The 8,611-nt window shown below is 41.4% G+C and overlaps 1 protein-coding gene across 5 annotated transcripts in view; it reads right to left on the bottom strand.

The window, feature by feature from the left end:
* Positions 1–8,154, bottom strand: part of focad (focadhesin) — a 245,615-nt gene extending 237,461 nt beyond the window's left edge. For 2 of the 5 annotated variants that reach the window (XM_072281787.1, XM_072281788.1), the window contains exons 1-2: positions 7,867–8,154; positions 6,355–6,441 (exon numbers count right to left, since the gene is read on the bottom strand). The gene's annotated coding sequence lies outside the window, so the exon portion shown is untranslated. Of the gene's footprint in view, positions 1–6,354; positions 6,442–7,712 lie in introns of all 5 variants that reach the window. The other 3 variants (XM_072281784.1, XM_072281785.1, XM_072281789.1) reach the window with 3 other exon arrangements.
* Positions 8,155–8,611: the final 457 nt, after the last annotated feature.

Genomic DNA, 8,611 nt, shown 5'->3' on the forward strand with positions numbered 1-8,611 from the left:
TTTAGATGGACAAAACTTGTTACATATATCTAATATACTTTGTTAACTCAGTATGCCAAAGAAGAGGCATCACGAGGAAGTGATTAGGACCATTAAAGGATAAAGGAGGCAAAGTATGTGCAGAAGGTCTGAAATGAGTACTTTAGATCAGTATTTACCAAGAAAAAGAACATGGAGTATAGTGTGGTCAGTGTAGAATGAGCTAATATGCTGGTGCACTTTGAAATAAAGAAAGAGGTGGTGATGGGTCTCCTGAAGAACATTTAAGGTGGACAAGTCCCCAGGGCTGGATAGGATATACCTCAGGTAATTGAGAGAGGAAAGATTGCTGGGGCCTTGACCATGATCTTAATATCTTCACGAACCACATGCAAAGCCCTGGAGGACTGGCAAGTAGCTAATGTTTAGTTGTTCAAGAAAGGAAATCATTGATCAGTGAGTCTCACATCAGTGATAGTTAAGCTACTGAAGAGAATTCGTAGGAATAGGACTCATGTATTTTTGGAAAACCAAGGCCTAATTAGGGACAGTCAGGATGACTGTGTCATGCATGTCATGTGTTACAAACAAGTGAATTTTGTTGTATGGATTTTAGTAAGGCATTTGAAAAAATCCCTCATGGTATGCTCACCCAGAAAATTGAGAAGCATTGCATTGATGGTGACACAATTGTTTGGGTACAGAATTGGCTTGCCTTTAGAAGGCAGAGGGTAATGATCAATAGGACTTATTCTAACCAGAGGTCCATGATTAGAGGGTTCTGCAGTGATCCATACTGGGACCTCTGTTGTTTGTGATAAAAACAAAATATAATCCATGTCCCCCAAGTCCATGAATGTTGCAGCAGTATGCAGTCAAACACAACACAGCTCATCTTCTATCAAGTGAATACTTGGGGACAGCACCGACTCTAGCATGAACGTCATGCCACACCACCTCCAGCACTCTAGTGAAGAACCCAACTCCAACGCCTCCCCCTGGGTGACTGCAAACAGGTGACACAGTGGCTTGAAGCCTAGTCCTCACTATGACCGAGGCCACACAGTTTCCCCTCCAACCCCCACCACCCCGCTCCCCACCATTCACCAATAAACCAATAAATTAGACTTGCAGCATTCCACACAACCAATGTCCAACAGGGTCTTGCAATTACTCGCAAAGCTAGTAAGATGATCCCTCACTGTTAGACTGCACACTTCCTTCGCACACCAATGCCTCTCTGTCGCAAGAAGCTTTACAGTCTGCATTAGGTTGAGCTTCTTCAGTTTCTCCACCAACAAGTAACTCGCTGATGGGGTAGATTTGCAGTAGTTCAAGTTTTTAATGTCCAGTAGGGTCTTGGTGTTGTAAAACAGTCGTCCCCAACCACCGGGCCGCAAAGCATACGCTACCGGGCCGCGAGGAAACGATATGATTTGGCGATAGGAGTCAGCTGCACCTTTCCACATTCCCTGTCACGCCCACTGTTGAGCTTGAATTCACACGAGGTCATTACACACGCATCATCCATGTCAGCGCAGGAAGATCAACTCCTCGAGCTTGCAACTGACAGCGCACTGAAAAGTACGTTTGATATAACATCTCTGCCAGCATTCTGGATCAAAGTCAGGGCTAAATATCCTGAGATAGCCACGAAAGCACTGAAAACATTGCTTCCATTTCCAATATTTTTCTGCAAAGCGGAGTTTTCTGCAATGAATGCAACGAAAACCAAATTGCAGAATAGACTGGACATAAGAAACTCCCTTCGAGTATCACTGTCTCCCATCACCCCTCGATAGGACCGTCGTGTTGCAGGAAAACAAGCCCAGGGCTCCCACTGATTCAGCGATATTGGTGTGTTGCAATGATTTTATATGTTCATATGGGAAAAATAATCTGCTGTGTGTTTAATATCCAAACGTTACTTAAAATGCTATGATGCTATTGACTTACTTATATAACCATATAACAATTACAGCACGGAAACATGCGATCTCTATCCTTCTAGTCCGTGTCAAACACTACTCTCACCTAGTCCCACCGACCTGCACTCAGCCCATTAACACTCCATTCCTTTCCTGTCCATATACCTATCCAATTTTTCTTTAAATGATAATATCCAACCTGCCTCTACCACTTCTACTGGAAGTTCGTTCAACACTTACTTCAAGCTCCCCTGTCCTCCCGTGATAATTGACTTATCGCTATATTCATGCAAGGAAATATGCGCTGTGTGTTTAATATTAAATTCATTAGTTAAATCATTTTAGAAACAAAATTGAGTGTATTAGCCACTTATCCCCTGTAATCCGATCGTGATTAACCACTCCCCCCCGAATGGAATCGCCAAAACCGATTTGCAGAGAAAAAAAAATCGGCTGATACACGCATGCGCACTGGCGCCCGCACAAGGCTTGATGGTCATTGTAGTCTTTGCTGGGTAAACACGACGTATTTGACTGCTACTCTTGTCCGTTGGCAACCCTACCCCGCCTCCCTCCCCACCGCCAGGTCAGCCGGTCCGCAAGAATATTGTCAATATTAAACTGGTCCGCAGTGCAAAAAAGGTTGGGACCCCTGTTGTAAAATATATGATTAATACAGTTCTATGAACTGTGGCCTATTCATTGGTATGATGCAATTTCTTAGCCTAAATGTTACCCTTCATATTTTTTCAACACTATTTTCAGTACCTCTATACTGTTAATATAAAATGGAAAACAGTATTCTATGCTTATTCCTTACCCTTTACCTATTCTAATTTACTACTACTTAAAAGTAGCAACACTTATCACAGCCTGCTCCTTCAACCACTTCTAAGATTTAACTTGTCTGTAAAATTATAGTGAGGAAGCTTCTGAGGCCAAGGATAAAGTTATAAGTAGGGCACAAAGCAGATTTTCCTCTTAGCCTTACAGCTATGTGATAGAAGTTGTGAACCCCAAAAACATTCAATTCTGTTGTAAGCCAGAATTGTCCAATCGTCTTTTGGTTAGTCTCCTGTGAGCTACTCTCCAGAAATTTCAGTTGCTTGCCTCTGCTGCCCATTCTTATATTATTATATTGTAATAATGCAAGTTGTTGTAACACAAAAATTGCAAGGAATACTCAGCAGGTCAAGCAGCATCTTTGAAGAGGGTAAGTGAATTAACTTTCCAGATCAATGACTCAGCTTTTCTCTACACAGATGCTGCCTAGCTGATTATTTATTTCAGATTTCCAGCATTTACAACATTTTATTCTTATGGACCGATGCTGTGATTGTTACCTCACTCTAGGTATCACTTAACCAATCATTGCTGTCCTTCCCACTCACACACTTGTGCTGACTCCCAACCTTCCTTGAAAATTCACATCTTTCCATGTAAACAAAGATCTTCATCAGGTCATCCTTCCCTCTAACTTTGTTGTGCTTCCTCAAACATACATTCTGGACTCTTGTGGATCTTTATCACCATTTGTTCCATCACTAGTGACTTGAGTTTCTGGTAGTTAACCCCCACAACCAAAAGTCCCTTCATTCTCCACTAAAAGCACAACCTCACTGTAGCTAATTAGCTGAACTCTCTGAAGAGATTCTATACCTCCTTCAATCAGAAGCACACACAAAATGCTGGAAGAATTCAGCAGGTCAGTCAGACCTATGGACATAAATAAATCCAGGTTGGGATTTCAAAACAAGGATAGAAATTTTAAAATATGTACTTGTTAGAAAGGAGTGTTTAATTTCTCATCAGGAATTTTAAGATATACACAAATCTCTAAGTTAAACATATTATAAACCTTCAAATGTGTAGGTTCAAAGTATACATAAGAACATAATATACAACAGGAGCTAACAGAAAACTATTTACTGTTTCTGCAGATGCCTTAACAAATGTTAGCTATTAATGAATATGAATGGATTGTTGAAAACTGCCTGTTTGCAACCTTTTATCTGGTGACACATTAGCAAATAGTTCACAAACGTCAAGCAAGTGGCACTGAGATTTTAAAAAAATAAAATACTGTAGATATTACAAACCTGAAATAAAAACAACAAATGCTGGAAACATTCAGTGGGTCATGCGGAAACTATGAAAACCCTTCATACTAACAGGGAAATAGAAAGCAAATTAGTTTTAAGTTGCAGAGGAGGTAAAAGATGGATGGATAAGTTAAAGAGAACATTTCTGAAAGGTCAGTGTTGCTGTGGAGATAAGCTGTACATAAAACTATCTGATTGATGGGTTAACATAAGCAGTTGGAAAGAAATCATGGACAACTGAATATTAAAACTACAAAATGTTGGAATAAAAACAAGAGCTGAGTAATGCAGAGATGTAGGAAATACCAAGCAAATCAATTCATGCTAGCTGAGACAGAAAAAATTAGGCAATTTCATATAGGTGACATAGCACAAGTGGCTGTTCTGATACAGAGAGAGCAAATTGTAGAATTTAATACTGAGGCAGGAGTGTTGGAACATCCTAATACAAGATAAACTATCATTCCTCAAGCTTACATTAAGCCTTGTAATAACAGTGCAAGAGGCCACAGGGAAATAGATTAGAAGATTGATGGAATATTGAATTAAAATGGCAGTTCACAGAGGTCTCTGCAATCTGAATGCAGGTGTTCCAAAGTGATCACCCAATATGTCTGGTTTCTCAAACTTCAAGATCACATGCACACAGAAATGCAAAAAAACTCTGTTCGAGTCCCTGTACAGTGAGAAGGGAAGAGGTGAAAAAACAGGCATTGTATATCCAGCAATGCTGCACCACTTATCCTTGCAAGCTCGACAAGTGCTATATGCCCCTATACCACCAGCCTCTCCACCACTCAAGGCCCAGAACAGTCCTCTCAGGTGAGACAACACTTCATCTGCGAGTCTGTCAGGGTCATCTACTGTAACCAGTGCTCCCAATGCAGCCTCCTCTCTATCAATAAGACCCAACGTAGACTGGGGAACAACATCGTCAAGCACATTTGTTCATCCACCACAGCAGACAGGACTTCCCTACTCCCATTCCAAGACGTTAGCCCACGATAAGACCGTTCTCAGGTTGGAGGAGCAACATCCCATATTCTGTCTACCTGATTACATGAATATCGATTTGTCTAACTTCCAGTAATTCCTCCACCCCTCCTTCACTTTCTCCATTCCCCATTCTCCCCTTCTCATCCTCACTTGCCAATCACCACTATTACTGCCACAAAACAACAATTTCACAACATGCTGGTGATAATAAACTTATTTTAGAAGGCCCAGGGAGTTGTGAAGGAAATGGTCCCTTCAAAAGGCTGAAAGATGTCACTGGCAGTTGTGTTTCGAAAATGGAATTTTGCTGAAACTCGTGGAAATTGCAAAGGATGATCCATTGAATGCAGAGCCTATTGGAGTGGAAAGTCTCATCAAAACAAATTGAATAGACACAGGAACTGGAAGAATGAAATGGAGTATGTAGAAGGGGCAAGGTGAGAGGAAGTACAGTTGAGATAACTGTAGGGTTAGAAATTTGTAACAGATGTTTGTCAGCAACTGTCAGCAGGCTGGATGGAGAGCGAGGCGTCTCCCAGTGGAGGTTGGTTGTAGGGGATTCATAGCCCATTCTTTAGTTAGAGCCTTCAGCATTTTGGGCATCAAGGGAGAGAGGAAGAGCAGAGCCATCCGCAGTACCACCGATGCGGGAGAGAGGGCCTCAAGATGGCTGCGGCTCAAAAGAGGGGAGCCATGGAGTCATAAGTAGCTAGCCACCTGGACACAAGCTGGGGTCTGATCAGCCCCGGCTGGGTCACCTGGAGGAGGTTGTATGATGTTGAAAGACCCGAAACACCCGATGATTCCAGGAACATCACTGAAGATGTGTCCAGAAGCATCAATAGATGTATGTACACAACGTCGCTAACTTATCCCTTGAGAAGGAAACAAAGAAATTGACAAAGGTTTGGTAAGAGTCGGAAATAGATTATACGAAGATAAAAGCTGGGTTGAAATCAGCAGCAAAAGTAATGAAGTTTGACTTCTGCAGGACTTTAGATTGCTGCACCAATAAGATTTGAAGGGGGGAGCCTGGAGTAGTCAATTACAGCAAAGGCAGTATAAAATGTACACATTTGTGCAATCTTGATCTTTACTATTAACAAATAAACTTGTATTGACGTTGAAGTCCAAGTCTGAGAACTGACCTCCCCATTTCCTCATATGACAAGCTCTATGTTGATTGTGATTCACAGGAAAGGTGAAATTATTCAGTGTCTTGGAATTACAGAAGTTAAGTTTACTCATTACAATTGAAATTATGCAGTATAATTTTCCAACATTTTATTTAAACAGCAGGTGAGTGCATTTTCACTGTTTAACAATTTATATTGAGTAAATATTCTTACCCACCCTTCTGTCCTGTATTTCTTCCTTGTAGAGTCAGGAAATAATAAAAATCAGAAAATTCTGGAATTCAACAGGCCAGGCTAAAGCTGTGGGAAGAGAAATGAAGTTAATGTTTCAGGACAAAGACCTTTCATCAGAATAGTCAGAACACTGTGAGACTAGGAAGTTGAACCCAAAACATTAACTGTTTCTCAACATTAACTGCTTCTCTTCCAACAAACGTGTCCTGCTGTGCTGTGTATTTCCAACAGTTTCCATTTTTACTTTAGATCTCCAGTACCTGGTGATTTTTTTCCCCCATTTTCACATACAACACTGAAACAAGCCCAACAGCCTTTCACATCTATGCCATCAAGTACCATACTATACTCATCCCATTTATCAGCACTTAGTCCATTGTCATCTATGCCTTGGCAATTCAAGTTCTTATCTATACTTTTTAAATGTTGTGATAGTACCTGCCTCCACCATCTCCAGATTCCAATCATCCTCCAAGTGAAAAAATTCCTCCTTAGGTCCCTTCTAAAGCTCTTACACATTACCCTAAACCCTTTATTATAACTTATTCCTTTTTTAAGCACAATTTTCCTCAAATGTCATTCCAATTGAGAATTAATTTCTCCTTTCTGTTGTTCAACCCTTATTCAAGTAAACATCTAACTCAAATCACTGCAACATCTCTCTTGCCCTTGGTCTCACTCTAGGAAATATGATACTGGCAGCAGAATCATTGCAGCATAATAACAGCTCTCAAGATGTCTGGGCACTTCTAAGTCATCAATTTGAAGCAGCAATTGGAAAGGACTCAATAGAATGAGGAGGCAGAGGAATCAACCCCACTTCATCTCATGCCCTTGGTCAAATCAAAAGGGTCCGGTCATTTTAATCACTTTAATGTTTTCTGGCCATGGAACAAATGTGTTTTCTCAGAGTTGAACTCTTTCCATTGCTCAATTACTGCATCATTTAGCACGTGACTGAGAAATCTCAAATTAGACGATTCACTCTCCTGGCTACTATCAAGTGATGTCAGAAAGTGCAGACCATTAAGAAAAGACAAATGCAAGTCCAATACAGTAACTACTTTGTTTTTGAATAGCTGAACACACAAAAAACTGCTGTTCATGCAGGTCTCTATACTTAGAATCTTCCTATTAGTATAGCCTTCACCTTAAGGTTAGCTCAGATGTGCTACTGCAGTAAATACAAGTGTCCAGAATGCAGTTTGTAGCTCATTAGAAATTGCATTTTAATTGCGAATGAGAATTACCTAAAGGGCGTGATTTTATTATGAAATAAAACGAAAATGATATGTTTATTCTTTAAGAAGGTAACTTTACAAGAAAAAAAATCTCACCAAACTGTAGATAGATCCTTAGTACGTTAAGCTCGCAAAATAAGGGGTTGAAATTGGACAGGTGGCCAAATCGATTTGCTGACAACACTTATTGCCTTCAACAGACAGCGGACTTAAAGGAAAGCTACTATCAGACATTGAGGAGCATCAGTACCGTGCAAGGGCCAGATGACCGAAGGCACGGTTCTCTAAAAGCAGTGCCCTTTCAGACTTTCCGTCTCTCGCCGGCTCCACGCTGCACCATCAGGCCTCACTCTCCCTTACTCCCTCGACAGCCCAGTCCGCCACGGAAGACAAGCTCCCCACCAGGTCTACAGGACTGCGTGACATGCGAGCACCCGAACCTTCTGACCTTCCCGTTCGAGCCCCCCACCGAGATTTCCAACAGCGCGCCGGAGCAACTCGGAACCCTTCCGTCAGCCGCCTCTTTCCCGCTGCCGGAAACGCGCCGCCCTCTGACGAGGAGGAGCCACGAGTGAGGCCGGCCACTAGCGGATTTTTGCTGCAGACTCCTTCGCTGCGTACGGCTGGTAACATTATCATTACTCGGATTAACGTCGAATGCAAATATACGTAATAATATGGGCAGCGATTTCGTTAATTTTGACTCCTACTTCAAACTTTAACAGTTCCCAGAATCGGGTTTATTATAAATGACTGTGTCGTAAAAATTTGTTTTGTGGCACTAGTACAGTGCAACACATAAAAAAATAATGGCAATGAAAACAATACAGTGCAAAAGAGGAATAATGAGGTAGTGTTCAAAGGCCATTAAGAAATCTGATAGCTGAGGGGAAGAAATTTCCTGAAGCGTTGAGCGTGTGTCTTCGAGTTTCTATGGTGGTATTGGATGTTGAGGGAGTTTAATGATTGGTCCTGTCTTCTTGAGGCACCACGAT

The sequence above is a fragment of the Mobula birostris genome, chromosome 17, assembly GCF_030028105.1.
Source record: "Mobula birostris isolate sMobBir1 chromosome 17, sMobBir1.hap1, whole genome shotgun sequence".
Classification (NCBI taxonomy): Eukaryota; Metazoa; Chordata; class Chondrichthyes; order Myliobatiformes; family Myliobatidae; genus Mobula; species Mobula birostris.